At 52.2% G+C, this 24,847-nt stretch overlaps 1 protein-coding gene across 2 annotated transcripts in view; it reads left to right on the top strand.

Annotated features, from left to right (window-relative positions):
- The first annotated feature begins 12,102 nt into the window (after positions 1 to 12,102).
- The window catches only part of LOC140125885 (solute carrier organic anion transporter family member 1B3-like), a 63,741-nt gene continuing 50,996 nt past the window's right edge, over positions 12,103 to 24,847 (top strand). Inside the window, exons 1-2 of one of the 2 annotated variants that reach the window (XM_072144770.1) lie at positions 12,103 to 12,161; positions 23,146 to 23,219. The gene's annotated coding sequence lies outside the window, so the exon portion shown is untranslated. Of the gene's footprint in view, positions 12,162 to 15,923; positions 16,047 to 23,145; positions 23,220 to 24,847 lie in introns of those variants that run through there. The other variant, XM_072144769.1, reaches the window with a different exon arrangement.

Below are 24,847 nucleotides of genomic sequence, written 5' to 3'. Positions count from 1 at the left end.
ATACACATTATACACCACCACTAGAAGGGGCTCACTACATACACATTATACACCACCACTAGGGGGAGATCACTACATACAGATTATACACCACTACTAGGAGGAGATCACTACATACAGATTATACACCACCACTAGGGGGAGATCACTACATACACATTATACACCACCACTAGGAGGAGATATCTACATACACATTATACACCACCACTAGGAGGAGATCACTACATACACATTATACACCACCACTAGGGGGAGATCACTACATACAGATTATACACCACCACTAGGGGGAGATCACTACATACAGATTATACACCACCACTAGGGGGAGATCACTACATACAGATTATACACCACCACTAGGGGGAGATCACTACATACACATTATACACCACCACTAGGGGGAGCTCACTACATACAGATTATACACCACCACTAGGGGGAGCTCACTACATACAGATTATACACCACCACAAGGGGGGAGATCACTACATACACATTATACACCACCACTAGGGGGAGATCACTACATACAGATTATACACCACCACTAGGGGGAGATCACTACATACAGATTATACACCACCACTAAGGGGAGCTCACTACATACACATTATACACCACCACTAGGGGGAGCTCACTACATACACATTATACACCACCACTAGGGGGAGATCACTACATACAGATTATACACCACCACTAGGAGGAGATCACTACATACAGATTATACACCACCACTAGGGGGTGATCACTACATACAGATTATACACCACCACTAGGGGGAGATCACTACATACACATTATACACCACCACTAGGGGGTGATCACTACATACACATTATACACCACCACTAGGGGGAGATCACTACATACAGATTATACACCACCACTAGGGGCAGATCACTACATACAGATTATACACCACCACTAGGGGGAGATCACTACATACACATTATACACCACCACTAGGGGGAGATCACTACATACACATTATACACCACCACTAGGGGGAGATCACTACATACAGATTATACACCACCACTAGGAGGAGATCACTACATACAGATTATACACCACCACTAGGGGGAGAACACTACATACAGATTATACACCACCACTAGGAGGAGGTCACTACATACAGATTATACACCACCACTAGGAGGAGGTCACTACATACACATTATACACCACCACTAGGAGGAGATCACTACATACAGATTATACACCACCACTAGGGGGAGATCACTACATACACATTATACACCACCACTAGAAGGAGATCACTACATACACATTATACACCACCACTAGGGGGAGATCACTACATACAGATTATACACCACCACTAGGAGGAGATCACTACATACACATTATACACCACCACTAGGGGGAGCTCACTACATACAGATTATACACCACCACTAGGGGGAGATCACTACATACACATTATACACCACCACTAGGGGGAGATCACTACATACACATTATACACCACCACTAGGGGGAGATCACTACATACAGATTATACACCACCACTAGGGGGAGATCACTACATACAGATTACACACCACCACTAGGGGGAGATCACTACATACAGATTACACACCACCACTAGGGGGAGATCACTACATACAGATTATACACCACCACTAGGGGGTGATCACTACATACAGATTATACACCACCACTAGGGGGAGATCACTACATACACATTATACACCACCACTAGGAGGAGATCACTACATACACATTATACACGACCACTAGGAGGAGATCACTACATACAGATTACACACCACCACTAGGGGGAGATCACTACATACAGATTACACACCACCACTAGGGGGAGATCACTACATACAGATTATACACCACCACTAGGGGGTGATCACTACATACAGATTATACACCACCACTAGGAGGAGATCACTACATACACATTATACACCACCACTAGGGGGAGATCACTACATACACATTATACACCACCACTAGGAGGAGATCACTACATACACATTATACACGACCACTAGGAGGAGATCACTACATACAGATTATACACCACCACTAGGAGGAGATCACTACATACACATTATACACCACCACTAGGGGGAGATCACTACATACACATTATACACCACCACTAGGAGGAGATCACTACATACACATTATACACCACCACTAGGGGCAGATCACTACATACAGATTATACACCACCACTAGGGGGAGATCACTACATACACATTATACACCACCACTAGGGGGAGATCACTACATACAGATTATACACCACCACTAGGAGGAGATCACTACATACACATTATACACCACCACTAGGAGGAGATCACTACATACACATTATACACCACCACTAGGAGGAGATCACTACATACACATTATACACCACCACTAGGGGGAGATCACTACATACACATTATACACCACCACTAGGGGGAGATCACTACATACACATTATACACCACCACTAGGAGGAGATCACTACATACAGATTATACACCACCACTAGGGGGAGATCACTACATACACATTATACACCACCACTAGGGAAAGATCACTACATACACATTATACATCCCCACTAGGAGGAGATCACTACATACACATTATACACCACCACTAGGGGGAGATCACTACATACAGATTATACACCAGCACTAGGGGGAGATCACTACATACACATTATACACCACCACTAGGAGGAGATCACTACATACACATTATACACCACCACTAGGAGGAGATCACTACATACACATTATACACCACCACTAGGAGGAGATCACTACATACACATTATACACCACCACTAGGAGGAGATCACTACATACACATTATACACCACCACTAGGAGGAGATCACTACATACACATTATACACCACCACTAGGAGGAGATCACTACATACACATTATACACCACCACTAGGAGGAGATCACTACATACACATTATACACCACCACTAGGGGGAGATCACTACATACACATTATACACCACCACTAGGAGGAGATCACTACATACACATTATACACCACCACTAGGAGGAGATCACTACATACACATTATACACCACCACTAGGAGGAGATCACTACATACACATTATACACCACCACTAGGGGGAGATCACTACATACAGATTATACACCACCACTAGGAGGAGATCACTACATACACATTATACACGACCACTAGGAGGAGATCACTACATACAGATTATACACCACCACAAGGGGGGAGATCACTACATACACATTATACACCACCACTAGGGGGAGATCACTACATACAGATTATACACCACCACTAGGGGGAGATCACTACATACAGATTATACACCACCACTAAGGGGAGCTCACTACATACACATTATACACCACCACTAGGGGGAGCTCACTACATACACATTATACACCACCACTAGGGGGAGATCACTACATACAGATTATACACCACCACTAGGAGGAGATCACTACATACAGATTATACACCACCACTAGGGGGTGATCACTACATACAGATTATACACCACCACTAGGGGGAGATTACTACATACACATTATACACCACCACTAGGGGGTGATCACTACATACACATTATACACCACCACTAGGGGGAGATCACTACATACAGATTATACACCACCACTAGGGGCAGATCACTACATACAGATTATACACCACCACTAGGGGGAGATCACTACATACACATTATACACCACCACTAGGGGGAGATCACTACATACACATTATACACCACCACTAGGGGGAGATCACTACATACAGATTATACACCACCACTAGGAGGAGATCACTACATACAGATTATACACCACCACTAGGGGGAGAACACTACATACAGATTATACACCACCACTAGGAGGAGGTCACTACATACAGATTATACACCACCACTAGGAGGAGGTCACTACATACACATTATACACCACCACTAGGAGGAGATCACTACATACAGATTATACACCACCACTAGGGGGAGATCACTACATACACATTATACACCACCAATAGAAGGAGATCACTACATACACATTATACACCACCACTAGGGGGAGATCACTACATACAGATTATACACCACCACTAGGAGGAGATCACTACATACACATTATACACCACCACTAGGGGGAGCTCACTACATACAGATTATACACCACCACTAGGGGGAGATCACTACATACACATTATACACCACCACTAGGGGGAGATCACTACATACACATTATACACCACCACTAGGGGGAGATCACTACATACAGATTATACACCACCACTAGGGGGAGATCACTACATACAGATTACACACCACCACTAGGGGGAGATCACTACATACAGATTACACACCACCACTAGGGGGAGATCACTACATACAGATTATACACCACCACTAGGGGGTGATCACTACATACAGATTATACACCACCACTAGGGGGAGATCACTACATACACATTATACACCACCACTAGGAGGAGATCACTACATACACATTATACACGACCACTAGGAGGAGATCACTACATACAGATTACACACCACCACTAGGGGGAGATCACTACATACAGATTACACACCACCACTAGGGGGAGATCACTACATACAGATTATACACCACCACTAGGGGGTGATCACTACATACAGATTATACACCACCACTAGGAGGAGATCACTACATACACATTATACACCACCACTAGGGGGAGATCACTACATACACATTATACACCACCACTAGGGGGAGATCACTACATACACATTATACACCACCACTAGGGGGAGATCACTACATACAGATTATACACCACCACTAGGAGGAGATCACTACATACACATTATACACCACCACTAGGGGGAGATCACTACATACACATTATACACCACCACTAGGGGGAGATCACTACATACAGATTATACACCACCACTAGGGGGTGATCACTACATACAGATTATACACCACCACTAGGAGGAGATCACTACATACACATTATACACCACCACTAGGGGGAGATCACTACATACACATTATACACCACCACTAGGGGGAGATCACTACATACACATTATACACCACCACTAGGAGGAGATCACTACATACACATTATACACGACCACTAGGAGGAGATCACTACATACAGATTATACACCACCACTAGGAGGAGATCACTACATACACATTATACACCACCACTAGGGGGAGATCACTACATACACATTATACACCACCACTAGGAGGAGATCACTACATACACATTATACACCACCACTAGGGGCAGATCACTACATACAGATTATACACCACCACTAGGGGGAGATCACTACATACACATTATACACCACCACTAGGGGGAGATCACTACATACAGATTATACACCACCACTAGGAGGAGATCACTACATACACATTATACACCACCACTAGGAGGAGATCACTACATACACATTATACACCACCACTAGGAGGAGATCACTACATACACATTATACACCACCACTAGGAGGAGATCACTACATACACATTATACACCACCACTAGGAGGAGATCACTACATACAGATTATACACCACCACTAGGAGGAGATCACTACATACACATTATACACCACCACTAGGAGGAGATCACTACATACACATTATACACCACCACTAGGAGGAGATCACTACATACACATTATACATCACCACTAGGGGGAGATCACTACATACACATTATACACCACCACTAGGGGGAGATCACTACATACACATTATACACCACCACTAGGGGGAGATCACTACATACACATTATACACCACCACTAGGAGGAGATCACTACATACAGATTATACACCACCACTAGGGGGAGATCACTACATACACATTATACACCACCACTAGGGAAAGATCACTACATACACATTATACATCCCCACTAGGAGGAGATCACTACATACACATTATACACCACCACTAGGGGGAGATCACTACATACAGATTATACACCAGCACTAGGGGGAGATCACTACATACACATTATACACCACCACTAGGAGGAGATCACTACATACAGATTATACACCACCACTAGGAGGAGATCACTACATACACATTATACACCACCACTAGGAGGAGATCACTACATACACATTATACACCACCACTAGGAGGAGATCACTACATACACATTATACACCACCACTAGGAGGAGATCACTACATACACATTATACACCACCACTAGGAGGAGATCACTACATACACATTATACACCACCACTAGGGGGAGATCACTACATACAGATTATACACCACCACTAGGAGGAGATCACTACATACACATTATACACCACCACTAGGAGGAGATCACTACATACACATTATACACCACCACTAGGGGGAGATCACTACATACAGATTATACACCAGCACTAGGGGGAGATCACTACATACACATTATACACCACCACTAGGAGGAGATCACTACATACACATTATACACCACCACTAGGAGGAGATCACTACATACAGATTATACACCACCACTAGGAGGAGATCACTACATACACATTATACACCACCACTAGGAGGAGATCACTACATACACATTATACACCACCACTAGGAGGAGATCACTACATACACATTATACACCACCACTAGGGGGAGATCACTACATACACATTATACACCACCACTAGGAGGAGATCACTACATACACATTATACACCACCACTAGGGGGAGATCACTACATACACATTATACACCACCACTAGGAGGAGATCACTACATACACATTATACACCACCACTAGGAGGAGATCACTACATACACATTATACACCACCACTAGGAGGAGATCACTACATACAGATTATACACCACCACTAGGGGGAGATCACTACATACACATTATACACCACCACTAGGGGGAGATCACTACATACACATTATACACCACCACTAGGAGGAGATCACTACATACACATTATACACCACCACTAGGAGGAGATCACTACATACACATTATACACCACCACTAGGGGGAGATCACTACATACAGATTATACACCACCACTAGGAGGAGATCACTACATACACATTATACACCACCACTAGGGGGAGATCACTACATACACATTATACACCACCACTAGGAGGAGATCACTACATACACATTATACACCACCACTAGGAGGAGATCACTACATACACATTATACACCACCACTAGGAGGAGATCACTACATACAGATTATACACCACCACTAGGGGGAGATCACTACATACACATTATACACCACCACTAGGGGGAGATCACTACATACACATTATACACCACCACAAGTCGGGATGTTTCTTGCTCTGCTGGTAATCTGGGACTTGTTTGTTAGTTACTTCCCTGTCAGCGCAGGATTTTCTCTGATTCTATTCCTCCCGTTGTATTTGTTGGGTCGGGCAATTTTGATGTATACAGCTATGGCTCCGCCTCCTTGGCACTTGCTGGTGTGTGAGTGACCTCCTCCGTCCCCACGCTCTGTATTGCATTGATCCTTCTCCTGAGTAAACAGGGCAGCACGTGGCACAGCGTCACCTTTCACCTCCACATGGCGCAGCGCCACGGATGACCCCTTGTGATGCAACAAGCACAGGGAACATCTCATTCCCGGATACACAAGTCCCAGAGCCTTTGAAGGACACCTACTATCTGGTTCCTACCCGTTAAGGTAGATTTGGGGGGGAAGGTTCATCTAATAAATATCCTGGGAGCCGTTTTTAGTTTTGAAAAGTTTTATCACCTAATATGCAAATGTGAAAGTGTCCACTGGGGGGCGGAGCAGCCGGAGCTGAAGCTTCTCGGTGCAGGTGCTCCATGGCCTCGAAGCCTCCTCTGATCTTCAGCCTCTGCGCCTCCCTGGAGCCGGCGGCTGCTCATACTCAGTCCTGAAGCCAGAGTTACTGGGGCTCATTTACTAAGAGTCCGAATTGCACATTTTCGTCGGGTTTCCCGAATCTTTCCGATTTGCGCTGAACTCACATCTACCAGGAAGAAGAAGGTGAACTCCGGCGGACCTCGACACAGCAGCGACACCTTGCGGATATCGGGTGCACAACCTCAGTGAATCCCGGCAGAACCCGAATCAGCGTTGGAGAACGCGCCGCTGGATCGCGACTGGACCGGGTAAGTAAATGTGCCCCGTTGTAAATAACGAGTACGTGCAGCCCCCGGCTCTGTATATAAAGGGTCTACACAGAGCGCGGAGAGTAAGCGCAGCTACCAGAGGATCATAGTAGGAAGATCAGAGGAGGCTACGGGGCCAAGGAAGCCAGTGCAGTCGCTGCGGAGCATTTCTTGCAGCACAGTGTCCGCTCCAGGTCATCCAGGACTCAGCGGAGATCCAGGAGTTGAGGTGACGCTCTCCGCCATCTCCAGGAGGTTCATGGAGCCCCTCAGCGAGGCTTGGTCCATGTCGCGGTGCACGGCAGCACCAGGAGCGCAGTGGGTCATCCAGGACCTCCAGACTGGTTCCGGCAGTGCTAGCATCGTCTCCCATGGTTTCTTCTGTCCCCCTCCATCACCCGGTGACTCCCCTGTCGGTGTCCTCTGTCCCCCTCTATCACCCGGTGACTCCCTGTCGGTGTCCTCTGTCCCCCTCCATCACCCGGTGACTCCCCTGTCAGTGTCCTCTGTCCCCCTCCATCACCCGGTGACTCCCCTGTCGGTGTCCTCTGGCCCCGGTGCCGCCCTCCTCAGTTATATATCTTGTTATGCCGCTGTTCACATTACTGCATTGTGTTCTGCCTCCGCTCTTCTTATATGTCATGTATATTGGTGCTCTGCTGCCACCTGCTGGTCAGGAGGTACATGCGCTCCCTCTGCTCATGTTGATAAAGTTTTTTCTATGTGGGTGTGGTTTCTGGAGCCCTGGTCCCTGGTACTTCCTGTGGCGGCCATGTTAGTTGTCTGTAACTGGGAACACACAGGCTTCTGGGCCACTGAAGCCTCAATTTCTGACCAACAGCGACGGGTGTCAGTATTACACCAAGAGAAGCAACTACAGCGACAACACAGAGTGAGCACAATACTGTATCGGTGGCTACGGCTGTATCTGAGGCTACGGCTGTATCTGAGGCTACGGCTGTATCTGAGGCTACGGCTGTATCGGAGGCTACGTCTGTATCGGAGGCTACGGCTGTATCGGAGGCTACGGCTGTATCGGAGGCTACGGCCGTATCGGAGGCTACGGCCGTATCGGAGGCTACGGCTGTATCGGAGGCTACGGCTGTATCGGAGGCTACGGCTGTATCGGTGGCTATGGCTGTATCAATGACTGTGGATGTATCCCATCTCCTAGAGCACGGCTCCTGTCTGTGCTGCAGAAGTCAGATGGCCAGGAAGCAGAGGTGTCCCAGACAGCGGCCTGACACCTGTAGCCAGTGATGAGACCGAGCCCCAGAGCAGAGGTCGACTGTCCGGACTCGCCTAAATCTACCAGCCCAGCCTGAAGCTACTACCAAGCTGTGAGTAACCTTCCTGTAGACCAGCCATCTCCCACCAGCTCTATGCCTGCTGAACCTTCTGCTGTTATGGTTGGCCGTTGCCTGCTGTTCAATAAAGAACCGTGAGTTATTTTGCACAACGTTGCCTCCATCTGATCCCTGGTTACGGCTGTTATCACCACGGGCTCCCCATCCATTACCCAGGGACTCATTTTACAGACACCTCAGGGGTTGCCCCAGGGAGAATTAGTACATCAGCCTCTACCTCCATATTTCTTGCACACACCACCTGCTGGAGAGCTGCCAGGCTGTAGGACAGCCCTCCGGTCCCCCATACCAAACACCGGGACACTAGCGTGCCTAGGCTGCAACCGCCAGCCACTCCAGTATTCTGGGCCCTTTCTGCCGCCAGGCCCCAAGAAAAGGCCCTGGTGGGGGATGTTGTACTGGGCCGCCCCAGATAAAGGCGTGACTCGCTGAGACCTAGGTGGGGACGGAGGTGGGATTATCATGTCGGCATTTTATAAATTACGTCTTCGTGCACCATCCTGTAGCCTTTGAGCTCCTCCTTCTAGTTTTTGCTTTTATACATTGTCGGGCAATGACCTTCTGTGCTGATTGGTTGTAGATTTCTCTAGAGGTTTGGCGTCTGAAAGTTTTTTATTTTTGGCAATAACGGTTGGATCCCCCTCTCTTCGCCCTCCTACAGACCTGTCGTCCCCGAGCGCTGACTTTGTCGTCCCCGAGCGCTGACTTTGTCGTCCCCGAGCGCTGACTTTGTCGTCCCCGAGCTGGAGCTGAATGCTCTTAGTTATCATTCAGGATTCTCGCTTATACAAGGTCGGAGGAACCAATGTACAGATTGAGGGTCTTAATCTAGAAATCTCAAGGTGACAGCAGAGTTTAACCAGGAGCAGAAGATGTGTCCAGAGAGGAGGGAGCCCCGGTGACCCCTCATTTACGTCTCTGATGACTGTGTAGCGTTACTCGTCTTGTTTTATTTGTTACATTTCTGTTTCTGTCACATGAAAGAAATTTAAACAATCACCGACCGCGGCACCCAACCCCCCACCGAAGGGTTATCTCGTGTGTCCTGTGTACACGCTCCTCACCTTTATCCTAGCCAATATTTACAGAGAGGGTCACGGTGTTCAGGTGAGACACAACCCAGACCAGGAGATCAACAAATATGGTGGATGGAAGGGGATCACAAAATGAGGGCGGGACCAGGAGATCTCCAAATATTGTCCATGGAAAGGGGTTAAAGCTTGAGAGAGAAGCACAGCTTGGACCAGGATATCTCCAAACATGGTGGATGAAATGGGGTCCCAGTGTGAGGGCGAGATACAGGAGGATCGAAGGAGTACAATGTGTGAGGGCGAGACACAGCCTGGGCCAGGACATTACTAAACATGGTGGATGGAAGGGGTCACCATGTGAGGGCAAGACACAGGAGGATCGAAGGGGTACAATGTGTGAGGGCAAGACACAACCCACACCAGGAGATCAACAAATAGGGGCGAGACACAGCCTGGACCAGGACATTACTAAACATGGTGATGGAAGGTGATCACAGTGTGAGGGCAAGACACCACCCAGACCAGGAGATCAACAAATATGGTGGATAGAAGGGGTCCACAGCATGAGGGAGAGACACAGCCTGGGCCAGGACATTACTAAACATAGTGGATGGAAGGGGGTCACAGCTTGAGATAGAGACACAGCCTGGACAAGGATATCTCCAAATATGGTGGAATGAAGTGTCTCAGTGTGAGGGCGAGATACAAGAGGATGGAAAGTGTACACAGTGTAAGGGCAAGACACAGCCTGGGCCAGGACATCACCAAACATGGTAGATAGAAGGGGGTCACCATGTGAGGGCTAGACACAACCTGGACAAGGAGAGCAACAAATATTGTGGTCTGAAGGGGTCCCAGTGTGAGTTTGAGGTACAGGAGGATGGAAGGGGTCACAGCGTGAGACACAGCCTGGACCGTGGAGATCAACAAAATGAGGGTGAGCCATAACCTGGACCAGGATGTTTCCAAATATGGTCCACGTACAGGGGTTAAAGCTTGAGATAGAAGCACAGCTTGGACCAGGATATCTCCAAATATGGTGGATGGAAAGGGCCCCAGTGTGAGGGTGAGATACAGGAGGATAGAAGGAGTACAATGTGTGAGGGCAAGACACCATCTAGACCAGGAGATCAACAAATAGGGGCGAGACACAGCCTGGGGCCCCAGTGTGAGGGTGAGATACAGGAGGATGGAAGGGGGTCACAGTGTGAGGATAGACACAACCTGGACCAGGAGGAGAGAAGGGGCCACATCAGATAATCCATTTCTTCAGCACAGGATCCAGCAGTCCTATGAAATTCCACGGATAACATGTAGTGATGAGCGCCAGGCAGCAGATTTCGAGGGCAGTATTTATGGATGACTCTCCATTATTCGGTGGTTATTGTACCCGGATTACTCCCCCTCCTCCAGCCAGGGCCAGGAATGTGGTGGAGACGTCTTGCTGCGACTCTTTTGTGCTGGGATTAGTTGAGTTTCTGTGCTCACCCTGCTGTGTTCTGCTGCCTTCCAACGCGCTGTCCAGTGACATGTCCTGCGAGGGCCCGGAATCCGCCGCACCGCGAGCAGGTGATTCACACTTGTACTTTCTTACATATTTTGGGTGGAGGTTATTCTGAAGTTCCCCCACAATGCGCTTTGGTCTCTGTCCTCATCAGTGATTGCACAATGATTGGAAAGAAGCGCGGGGAAGGAGAGAGGATGACCTGGGAATGTGGCACAGTCATGTGCCCTGATAGGGGCATAGCCATCATTTGCAACATCCCCCACGGGGCCTTTTCTTGGGGCCTGGAGGCAGCCGGGGCCTGGGATACCGGAGTGGCTGGTGGTTGCAGTCTAGGGCACGCTGATGTCCCGGTGTTTGGTATGGGGGACCGGAAAGCTGTCCTACACCCTGGCAGCTCTCCAGCAGGTGGTGTGTGCAAGAAATATGGAGGGAGAGGCTTGTGTACTGGTGCTTCCTGGGGCAACCCCTGAGCCCGTAGTGGTAACAGCCATATCCAGGGATCAGACGGAGGCAACGTTGTACAAATCAACTTACACTTCGTTATTGAACAGCAGACATCAGCCAACAACGATAACAGCAGATTCTTAAGCTGGAAGAGTCATGGAGAGCCGGTGCACAGGAAGGTTACACGCAGCCTGGTAGTAGGTGCAGCCTGGGCTGGTGCAGATGGAGCTGAGTCCGGGTGGTGGATCTCTGAGATAAGGCAGCTCTGTGTGACAGACGGACCCTGAGGTCTGGTACTGTCTGCAGCCTCTGTTGACTGAACTGACTCCTGTGCTTCCACCCTGCAGGGGTTTATATCACCCCTAGTCAGGTGGTAGCACCTCTCCAATCACCTTCCAGCTTGTATAACAGGAACATCATTGGACAATCACATATCACCATGTCCATTTCCTGAAAAAGAAAGGCATGACATGCATAGTAGCAATATATCGGTAGAGAGTTCTTTTAACCTGAAAGCGCAATGGGCACATAGCATTAATGTCTTTTTTTCTACAAGGGAAGGCATAAAGTGCACAAAAATAAACTTTTTCCTTAAAGCGCATCGACTAACAGTCTCTCGGAGAGCTCGCATACATTAGAGTCCATCCTCTGGGTGCAATGATCCCCCATTAATGTGAGGGACACACCCTTGGAGGAAGCAGTTGGTGCTCTGCAGTCAGCAGAGAGGGGAGCTTTCAAAACACAACTGGGGAAAAAGTTCAAGGAAAGTCTCCTGACTTTAAAAAAAAAATAAAGTCCAGGAAAGTCTCTGGCTCTTAGTGTAATGGGCCCAGCCCAACTGGGAGAGAAGCTATTAAAAAGCCATACGAACACGGCAGATAATGGGCTTCGGCCCATCAGGGTGCTATTCACCGTCTGAGTATAAAGTATCCAGATCTGGATCCTGCCATGGGGCTGCAGCCGGCTGTGGATGCCGGGTGGTGATCTTGGGAACCGCAGATCCCCAGCTGTGTCCTCACTGGTCTTCTGAGGTTCAGGAGCAGAAACGCTGGCCTCAGGAATCTCTGCCTCACCAGCCGGTCATTCTGTGAGGCCGGCAGCCATAACAGGGTTCAGAAACAAGAAGATGGGAGCTTGTGGCAGCGCCATAGCTCCCTCCGCATCCCCCAGGTCTTCCGGGGCCGGGTCATCACCCCACTGGTAGGAAGCCACCGGACGAAGGTCTCCTGCTGGGGAACGCGAAGGAGGCTCATCCACCGGACCATCTCTCGCCACGGAGGAATCCAGGGATATGGCAACACTGGTGGCTGGAGCAAGGGCTGGGGTGCTCCCCTGGACCAAGCCTGTACATGGGTCAGCGCCTGGGGAGTTGCAGCCTGAGAAGGGATGGGAGATTCCAGCCATAAGTTCTCTGGAGAGTGGTTGGGTAACTCCGGCAGTCCAGGGCCCCCGTGGCCCCGGGCCACTCTCCAGGCTTGAGGTTATGGAGTTGCTCCGGGAGGTCTGGTCACTTCACGGAACGGTGGGGAATGAACAGCTCCCGTCTGGTATAGTCCTCGATGGCGAACCCAAAAACCTTTTTCATATATCAATGGCCTGTACTTGCCCAGTTGTACGGCCCCGCTGGACCCAGGCACCTTTAGTGGCACCTGCTCTAGCTGACGCAGGTCTAAGATGGCGTCCTAGGGGTTCCTGTGGAGTGTTTCACCGCAGCCAGGTGCTTAGGTGCTGGGTGTGTCTCCGGAGCATCAGGCTTGAGCCTGGTAGGGGCTTGGCGGGAGCCACCACAGGTGGGATGACATCCAGGACTTGGTGCTGTTCTTCTGGAGGCTCCGGTACCTGAGGGGTGGCTTCTGGCTTTGGAGCAGGGGCCACGGTCATCTCACAGTTGTCTCCAGGCCCCAAGAAAGGCTAGGGGGGGATGTTGCACATTTATTACAGACTCGGGGTAAGGAGTGGGGGTGCTGGTGTAGGGGGTAGTGATTGTGGGGGTCCTGGTGTAAGGAGCAGTCATCTGTGGGGGTCCTGTGTAGGGGGCAGAGATTGTGAGGGTCCTGGTGTAAGGAGCAGTCATCTGTGGGGGTCCTGTGTAGGGGGCAGAGATTGTGGGGGTCCTGGTGTAAGGAGCAGTCATCTGTGGGGGTCCTGGTGTAGGGGGCAGTGATTGTGGGGGTCCTGGTGTAGGGAGCAGTCATCTCTGGGGGTCCTAGTGTAGGGGGCAGAGATTGTGGTGGTCCTGGTGTAGGGAGCAGTCATCTCTGGGGGTCCTGGTGTATAGGGCAGTGATTGTGGGGGTCTGGGTGTAGGGATCAGTCATCTGTGGGGGTCCTGGTGTAGGGGGCAGAGATTGTGGGGGTCCTGGTGTAGGGAGCAGTCATCTGTGGGGGTCCTGGTGTAGGGGGCAGAGATTGTGGGGGTCTGGGTGTAGGGAGCAGTCATCTGTGGGGGTCCTGTATAGGGGGCAGAGATTGTGGGGGTCCTGGTGTAGGGAGCAGTCATCTGTGGGGGTCTTGGTGTAAGGGGCAGAGATTGTGGGGGTCTGGGTGTAGGGAGCAGTCATCTGTGGGGGTCTTGGTGTAAGGGGCAGAGATTGTGGGGGTCCTGGTGTAGGGAGCAGTCATCTGTGGGGGTCCTGGTGTAGGGGGCAGAGATTGTGGGGGTCCTGGTGTAGGGAGCAGTCATCTGTGGGGGTCCTGGTGTAGGGGGCAAAGATTGTGGGGGTCCTGGTGTAGGGAGCAGTCATCTGTGGGGGTCCTGGTGTAGGGGGCAGAGATTGTGGGGGTCCTGGTGTAGGGAACAGCCATCTGTGGGGGTCCTGGTGTAGGGGGCAAAGATTGTGGGGGTCCTGGTGTAGGGAGCAGTCATCTGTGGGGGTCCTGGTGTAGGGGGCAAAGATTGTGGGGGTCCTGGTGTAGGGAGCAGTCATCTGTGGGGGTCCTGGTGTAGGGGGCAGAGATTGTGGGGGTCCTGGTGTAGGGAGCAGTCATCTGTGGGGGTCCTGGTGTAGGGGGCAGAGATTGTGGGGGTCTGGGTGTAGGGAGCAGTCATCTGTGGGGGTCCTGTGTAGGGGGCAGAGATTGTGGGGGTCCTGGTGTAGGGAGCAGTCATCTGTGGGGGTCCTGGTGTAGGGGGCAGAGATTGTGGGGGTCTGGGTGTAGGGAGCAGCCATCTGTGGGGTCCTGTGTAGGGGGCAGGGATTGTGGGCAATGACTGGGTCTGTCGGGCTGTGATCTGCAATCAGTGGGATCTATGTTAGGGTCTTGTGTATTATAAGGTGCTGAAGCGAATTATTAGGGTCCCCCCAACCCCGCCCCCTATTATGGATCCCTGGTTACCACCAATAATTTTTCTGGTAAACTGACAAACCGCTGCATGATATGAGAAGGATCCCTGAGGAGCGGAGCTCGGGGTGGATACTCATGAGTTAATGATTGATGACACCAGATTACAACAGCTCTGATCTCCTGGTCCTGGGGGAGACACTGCATGGAGCCAGGACCGAGGTAAGGACCCGTCTACAAAGCCTGGGGAAATCCTGGGGTGCAGTGTGAGGGGATATCCTGGGGTGCAGTGTGGGGGGATATCCTGGGGTGCAGTGTGGGGGGATATCCTGGGGTGCAGTGTGAGGGGATATCCTGGGGTGCAGTGTGGGGGGATATCCTGGGGTGCAGTGTGAGGGGATATCCTGGGGTACAGTGTGGGGGGATATCATGGGGTGCAGTGTAAGCGGATATCCAGGGGTGCAGGGTGAGGAGATATCCTGGGGTGCAGTGTGAGCGGATATCCTGGGGTGCAGTGTGAGCGGATATCCTGGGGTGCAGTGTGAGGAGATATCCTGGGGTGCAGTGTGAGGGGATATCCTGGGGTGCAGGGTGAGGGGATATCCTGGGGTGCAGTGTGAGGGGATATCCTGGGGTACAGTGTGGGGGGATATCATGGGGTGCAGTGTGAGCGGATATCCTGGGGTGCAGGGTGAGGAGATATCCTGGGGTGCAGTGTGGGGGGATATCCTGGGGTGCAGTGTGGGGGGATATCCTGGGGTGCAGGGTGAGGAGATATCCTGGGGTGCAGTGTGAGGGGATATCCTGGGGTGCAGTGTGGGGGGATATCCTGGGGTGAAGGGTGAGGAGATATCCTGGGGTGCAGTGTGGGGGGATATCCTGGGGTGCAGTGTGAGGGGATATCCTGGGGTGCAGTGTGAGGAGATATCCTGGGGTGCAGTGTGAGGGGATATCCTGGGGTGCAGGGTGAGGGGATATCCTGGGGTGCAGGGTGAGGGGATATCCTGGGGTGCAGTGTGAGGAGATATCCTGGGGTGCAGTGTGGGGAGATATCCTGGGGTGCAGTGTGAGGGGATATCCTGGGGTGCAGTGTGAGGGGATATGCTGGGGTGCAGTGTGAGGGGATATCCTGGGGTGCAGTGTGAGTGGATATCCTGGGGTGCAGTGTGAGGAGATATCCTGGGGTGCAGTGTGAGGAGATTTCCTGGGATGCAGTGTGGGGGGATATCCTGGGGTGCAGTGTGAGCGGATATCCTGGGGTGCAGTGTGAGGGGATATCCTGAGGTGCAGTGTGAGGAGATATCCTGGGGTGCAGTGTGAGGAGATTTCCTGGGGTGCAGTGTGGGGGGATATCCTGGGGTGCAGTGTGAGCGGATATCCTGGGGTGCAGTGTGAGCGGATATCCTGGGGTGCAGTGTGAGGAGATATCCTGGGGTGCAGTGTGAGTGGATATCCTGGGGTGCAATGTGAGGAGATATCCTGGGTGCAGTGTGAGCGGATATCCTGGGGTGCAGTGTGAGCGGATATCCTGGGCTGCAGTGTGAGGGGATATCCTGGGGTGCAGTGTGAGGAGATATCCTGGGGTGCAGTGTGAGGAGATATCCTGGGGTGCAGTGTGAGGGGCTATCCTGGGGTGCAGTGTGAGGGGCTATCCTGGGGTGCAGTGTGAGGGGCTATCCTGGGGTGCAGTGTGAGGAGATATCCTGGGGTGCAGTGTGAGGGGCTATCCTGGGGTGCAGTGTGAGGGGCTATCCTGGGGTGCAGTGTGAGGGGATATCCTGGGGTGCAGTGTGAGGAGAAATCCTGGGGTGCAGTGTGAGAGGCTATCCTGGGGTGCAGTGTGAGGGAATATCCTGGGGTGCAGTGTGAGGGAATATCCTGGGGTGCAGTAGGAGGGGATATCCTGGGGTGCAGTGTGAGGGGATATCCTGTGGTGCAGTGTGAGGGGATATCCTGGGGTGCAGTGTGAGGGGATATCCTGAGGTGCAGTGTGAGGAGATATCCTGGGGTGCAGTGTGAGGAGATATCCTGGGGTGCAGTGTGGGGGGATATCCTGGGTTGCAGTGTGGGGGGATATCCTGGGGTGCAGTGTGAGCGGATATCCTGGGGTGCAGTGTGGGGGGATATCCTGGGGTGCAGTGTGAGGAGATATCCTGGGGTGCAGTGTGAGGGGATATCCTGGGGTGCAGTGTGAGGGGATATCCTGGGGTGCAGTGTGAGGGGATATCCTGGGGTGCAGTGTGGGGGGATATCCTGGGGTGCAGTGTGGGGGGATATCCTGGGGTGCATTGTGAGGGGATATCCTGGGGTGCAGTGTGAGGAGATATCCTGGGGTGCAGTGTGAGCGGATATCCTGGGGTGCAGTGTGAGGGGATATTCTGGGGTGCAGTGTGAGGGGATATCCTAGGGTGCAGTAGGAGGTGATATCCTGGGGTGCAGTGTGAGGGGATATCCTGGGGTGCAGTGTGAGGAGAAATCCTGGGGTGCAGTGTGAGAGGCTATCCTGGGGTGCAGTGTGAGGGGATATCCTGAGGTGCAGTGTGAGGAGATATCCTGGGGTGCAGTGTGAGGAGATATCCTGGGGTGCAGTGTGGGGGGATATCCTGGGGTGCAGTGTGGGGGGATATCCTGGGGTGCAGTGTGGGGGGATATCCTGGGGTGCAGTGTGAGCGGATATCCTGGGGTGCAGTGTGGGGGGATATCCTGGGGTGCAGTGTGAGGGGATATCCTGGGGTGCAGTGTGAGAGGCTATCCTGGGGTGCAGTGTGAGGGGATATCTTGGGGTGCAGTGTGAGGGGATATCCTGGGGTGCAGTGTGGGGGGATATCATGGGGTGCAGTGTGAGCGGATATCCTGGGGTGCAGTGTGAGCGGATATCCTGGGGTGCAGGGTGAGGAGATATCCTGGGGTGCAGTGTGAGGAGATATCCTGGGGTGCAGTGTGGGGGGATATCCAGGGGTGCAGTGTGAGGGGATATCCTGGGGTGCAGTGTGAGGAGATATCCTGGGGTGCAGTGTGAGGGGATATCCTGGGGTGCAGTGTGAGGAGATATCCTGGGGTGCAGTGTGAGGGGATATCCTGGGGTGCAGTGTGAGCGGATATCCTGGGGTGCAGTGTGAGGAGATATCCTGGGGTGCAGTGTGAGGGGATATCCTTGGGTGCAGTGTGAGGGGATATCCTGGGGTGCAGTGTGGGGGGATATCCTGGGGTGCAGTGTGAGGGGATATCCTGGGGTGCAGTGTGAGGAGATATCCTGGGGTGCAGTGTGTGGGGATATCCTGGGGTGCAGTGTGAGGGGATATCCTGGGGTGCAGTGTGGGGGAATATCCTGGGGTGCAGTGTGAGGGGATATCCTGGGGTGCAGTGTGAGGAGATATCCTGGGGTGCAGTGTGAGCGGATATCCCTGGGTGCAGTGTGAGGGGATATTCTGGGGTGCAGTGTGAGGGGATATCCTAGGGTGCAGTAGGAGGTGATATCCTGGGGTGCAGTAGGAGGGGATATCCTGGGGTGCAGTGTGAGGGGATATCCTGGGGTGCAGTGTGAGGGGATATCCTGGGGTGCAGTGTGGGGGGATATCCTGGGGTGCAGTGTGAGCGGATATCCTGGGGTGCAGTGTGAGTGGATATCCTGGGGTGCAGTGTGAGGAGATATCCTGGGGTGCAGTGTGAGTGGATATCCTGGGGTGCAGTGTGAGTGGATATCCTGGGGTGCAGTGTGGGGAGATATCCTGGGGTGCAGTGTGAGCGGATATCCTGGGGTGCAGTGTGAGGGGATATCCTGGGGTGCAGTGTGAGGGGATATCCTGGGGTGCATTGTGAGCGGATATCCTGGGGTGCAGTGTGAGGGGATATCCTGGGGTGCAGTGTGGGGGGATATCCTGGGGTGCAGGGTGAGGAGATATCCTGGGGTGCAGTGTGGGGGGATATCCTGGGGTGCAGGGTGAGGAGATATCCTGGGGTGCAGTGTGAGGAGATATCCTGGGGTGCAGTGTGAGCGGATATCCAGGGGTGCAGTGTGAGGGGATATCCTGGGGTGCAGTGTGAGCGGATATCCTGGGGTGCAGTGTGAGGGGATATCCTGGGGTGCAGTGTGAGGGGATATCCTGGGGTGCAGTGTGAGGAGATATCCTGGGGTGCAGTGTGGGCGGATATCCTGGGGTGCAGGGTGAGGAGATATCCTGGGGTGCAGTGTGAGGAGATATCCTGGGGTGCAGTGTGGGGGGATATCCAGGGGTGCAGTGTGAGGGGATATCCTGGGGTGCAGTGTGAGGAGATATCCTGGGGTGCAGTGTGAGGGGATATCCTGGGGTGCAGTGTGAGGAGATATCCTGGGGTGCAGTATGGGGGGATATCATGGGGTGCAGTGTGAGCGGATATCCTGGGGTGCAGTGTGAGGGGATATCCTGGGGTGCAGTGTGAGTGGATATCCTGGGGTGCAGGGTGAAGGGATATCCTGGGGTGCAGTGTGAGGAGATATCTTGGGGTGCAGTGTGAGGAGATATCCTGGGGTGCAGTGTGGGGGGATATCCTGGGGTGCAGTGTGAGGAGATATCCTGGGGTGCAGTGTGAGCGGATATCCTGGGGTGCAGTGTGAGTGGATATCCTGGGGTGCAGTGTGAGTGGATATCCTGGGGTGCAGTGTGAGGAGATATGCTGGGGTGCAGTGTGAGTGGATATCCTGGGGTGCAGTGTGAGTGGATATCCTGGGGTGCAGTGTGGGGAGATATCCTGGGGTGCAGTGTGAGCGGATATCCTGGGGTGCAGTGTGAGGGGATATCCTGGTGTGCAGTGTGAGGGGATATCCTGGGGTGCAGTGTGAGGGGATATCCTGGGGTGCAGTGTGGGGGGATATCCTGGGGTGCAGGGTGAGGAGATATCCTGGGGTGCAGTGTGGCGGGATATCCTGGGGTGCAGTGTGAGGGGATATCCTGGGGTGCAGTGTGAGGGGATATCCTGGGGTGCAGGGTGAGGAGATATCCTGGGGTGCAGTATGGGGGGATATCCTGGGGTGCAGTGTGAGCGGATATCCTGGGGTGCAGTGTGAGGGGATATCCTGGGGTGCAGTGTGAGTGGATATCCTGGGGTGCAGGGTGAAGGGATATCCTGGGGTGCAGTGTGAGGAGATATCCTGGGGTGCAGTGTGAGGAGATACCCTGGGGTGCAGTGTGAGGGGATATCCTGGGGTGCACTGTGAGGGGATATCCTGGGGTGCAGTGTGAGTGGATATCCTGGGGTGCAGGGTGAGTGGATATCCTGGGGTGCAGGGTGATTGGATATCCTGGGGTGCAGTGTGGGGGGATATCCTGGGGTGCAGTGTGAGGAGATATCCTGGGGTGCAGTGTGAGGGGATATCCTGGGGTGCAGTGTGAGGGGATATCCTGGGGTGCAGTGTGAGTGGATATCCTAGGGTGCAGTGTGAGGGGATATCCTGGGGTGCAGTGTGAGTGGATATCCTGGGGTGCAGTGTGAGTGGATATCCTGGGGTGCAGTGTGAGGGGATATCCTGGAGTGCAGTGTGAGTGGATACCCTGGGGTGCAGTGTGAGGGGATATCCTGGGGTGCAGTGTGAGGAGATATCCTGGGGTGCAGTGTGAGGGGATATCCTGGAGTGCAGTGTGAGTGGATACCCTGGGGTGCAGTGTGAGGGGATATCCTGGGGTGCAGGGTGAGGGAATATCCTGGGGTGCAGTGTGAGCGGATATCCTGGGGTGCAGTGTGAGTGGATATCCTGGGGTGCAGTGTGAGGAGATATCCTGGGGTGCAGTGTGGGGAGATATCCTGGGGTGCAGTGTGAGGGGATATCCTGGGGTGCAGTGTGAGGAGATATCCTGGGGTGCAGTGTGAGTGGATATCCTGGGGTGCAGTGTGAGGAGATATCCTGGGGTGCAGTGTGAGTGGATATCCTGGGGTGCAGGGTGAGGGGATATCCTGGGGTGCAGTGTGAGGGGATATCCTGGGGTGCAGTGTGAGGGGATATCCTGGGGTGCAGTGTGAGGGGATATCCTGGGGTGCAGTGTGAGGGGATATCCTGGGGTGCAGGGTGAGGGGATATCCTGGGGTGCAGTGTGAGGGGATATCCTGGGGTGCAGTGTGAGGAGATATCCTGGGGTGCAGTGTGAGGGGATATCCTGGGGTGCAGTGTGAGTGGATATCCTGGGGTGCAGTGTGAGGAGATTTCCTGGGGTGCAGTGTGAGGAGATATCCTGGGGTGCAGTGTGAGGGGATATCCTGGGGTGCAGTGTGGGGAGATATCCTGGGGTGCAGTGTGAGGAGATATCCTGGGGTGCAGTGTGAGGAGATATCCTGGGGTGCAGTGTGAGGGGATATCCTGGGGTGCAGTGTGAGGAGATATCCTGGGGTGCAGTGTGAGGGGATATCCTGGGGTGCAGTGTGAGGGGATATCCTGGGGTGCAGTGTGAGGAGATATCCTGGGGTGCAGTGTGAGCGGATATTCTGGGGTGCAGTGTGAGCGGATATCCTGGGGTGCAGTGTGAGGGGATATCCTGGGGTGCAGTGTGGGGGGATATCCTGGGGTGCAGTGTGAGGGGATATCCTGGGGTGCAGGGTGAGGGGATATCCTGGGGTGCAGTGTGAGGGGATATCCTGGGGTGCAGTGTGAGGAGATTTCCTGGGATGCAGTGTGAGGGGATATCCTGGGGTGCAGTGTGAGGGGATATCCTGGGGTGCAGTGTGGGGGGATATCCTGGGGTGCAGTGTGAGTGGATATCCTGGGGTGCAGGGTGAGGGGATATCCTGGGGTGCAGTGTGAGTGGATATCCTGGGGTGCAGGGTGAGTGGATATCCTGGGGTGCAGGGTGAGGGGATATCCTGGGGTGCAGTGTGAGGGGATATCCTGGGGTGCAGTGTGAGTGGATATCCTGGGGTGCAGTGTGAGGGGATATCCTGGGGTGCAGTGTGAGGAGATATCCTGGGGTGCAGGGTGAGGGGATATCCTGGGGTGCAGGGTGAGGGGATATCCTGGGGTGCAGGGTGAGGGGATATCCTGGGGTGCAGTGTGAGGGGATATCCTGGGGTGCAGTTTGAGTGGATATCCTGGGGTGCAGTGTGAGGGGATATCCTGGGGTGCAGTGTGAGGAGATATCCTGGGGTGCAGTGTGAGGAGATATCCTGGGGTGCAGGGTGAGGGGATATCCTGGGGTGCAGGGTGAGGGGATATCCTGGGGTGCAGGGTGAGGGGATATCCTGGGGTGCAGTGTGAGGAGATTTCCTGGGGTGCAGTGTGAGGATTGAAACACTATGAATGGAGGCCCCTGAACTTCTTTGAGGTAATCACATTCTTTTCTGATTCTGTTGGGTGCAGAGAAGGTGGAGCCAGCACATTTGGAGGCCCATGACAACGAGACCCTCTACAATCCAACATTCTTTATGTAATGAGTAAGTGACTCCTGCTGCGGTACTTGGGTTCATTACATTTGGGGCACATTTACTAAGAGCAGTGCAGTGTGTACTATGTGCAGTGTGTACTATGTGCAGTGTCCTGTGTACTATGTGCAGTGTCCTGTGTACTATGTGCAGTGTGTACTATGTGCAGTGTCCTGTGTACTATGCGCAGGGTCCTGTGTACTATGTGCAGGGTCCTGTGTACTATGTGCAGTGTATACTATGTGCAGTGTCCTGTGTACTATGTGCAGTGTGTACTATGTGCAGTGTCCTGTGTACTATGTGCAGTGTGTACTATGTGCAGGGTCCTGTGTACTATTTGCAGTGTGTACTATGTGCAGTGTCCTGTGTACTATGTGCAGTGTGTACTATGTGCTGGGTCCTGTGTGCTATGTGCAGGGTGTACGATGTGCAGGGTCCTGTGTACTATGTGCAGTGTGTGCTATGTGCAGTGTTCTGTGTACTATGTGCAGTGTGTACTATGTGCAGGGTCCTGTGTACTATGTGCAGGGGTCCTGTGTACTATGTGCAGGGTCCTGTGTACTATGTGCAGTGTGTACTATGTGCAGTGTCCTGTGTACTATGTGCAGTGTGTACTATGTGCAGGGTCCTGTGTACTATGTGCAGGGTCCTGTGTACTATGTGCAGTGTGTACTATGTGCAGTGTCCTGTGTACTATGTGCAGTGTGTACTATGTGCAGTGTGTACTATGTGCAGTGTCCTGTGTACTATGTGCAGGGTCCTGTGTACTATGTGCAGGGTCCTGTGTACTATGTGCAGTGTGTACTATGTGCAGTGTCCTGTGTGCTATGTGCAGGGTCCTGTGTTATATGTGCAAGGGGTGTACTATGTGCAGGGTGTCCTGTGTACTATGTGCAGTGTGTCCTGTGTACTATGTGCAGTGTGTCCTGTGTGCTATGTGCAGGGTCCTGTGTACTATGTGCAGTGTCCTGTGTACTATGTGCAGTGTGTACTATGTGCAGGGTCCTGTGTACTATGTGCAGTGTGTACTATGTGCAGTGTCCTGTGTGCTATGTGCAGGGTCCTGTGTACTATGTGCAGTGTGTACTATGTGCAGGGTCCTGTGTACTATGTGCAGGGTCCTGTGTACTATGTGCAGTGTGTACTATGTGCAGGGTCCTGTGTACTATGTGCAGTGTGTACTATGTGCAGTATCCTGTGTACTATGTGCAATGATGTACTATGTGCAGGGTCCTGTGTCCTATGTGCAGGGTCCTGTGTCCTATGTGCAGAGTCTTGTGTACTATGTGCAGGGTCCAGTTTGCTTTGTGCAGTGTCCTGTGTACTATGTGCAGTGTCCTGTGTACTATGTGCAGTGTGTACTATGTGCAGTGTCCTGTGTACTATGTGCAGGGTCCTGTGTACTATGTGCAGTGTCCTGTGTACTATGTGCAGGGTGTACTATGTGCAGTGTCCTGTGTACTATGTGCAGGGTGTGTGCTATGTGCAGGGTGTGTACTATGTACAGTGTCCTGTGTGCTATCTGCAAGGTGTGTACTATGTGCCAGGATTGTACTATATGCAGTGTGTACTATGAGCAGTGTCCTGTGTACTATGTGCAGGGTGTACTATGTGCAGGGTCCTGTGTACTATTTCCGGGG

Source organism: Engystomops pustulosus, chromosome 4 (genome assembly GCF_040894005.1).
Source record: "Engystomops pustulosus chromosome 4, aEngPut4.maternal, whole genome shotgun sequence".
Classification (NCBI taxonomy): domain Eukaryota; kingdom Metazoa; phylum Chordata; class Amphibia; order Anura; family Leptodactylidae; genus Engystomops; species Engystomops pustulosus.
Note: the sequence above shows the minus strand (reverse complement) of the source record. Positions and strands in the feature narration are given on the sequence as shown.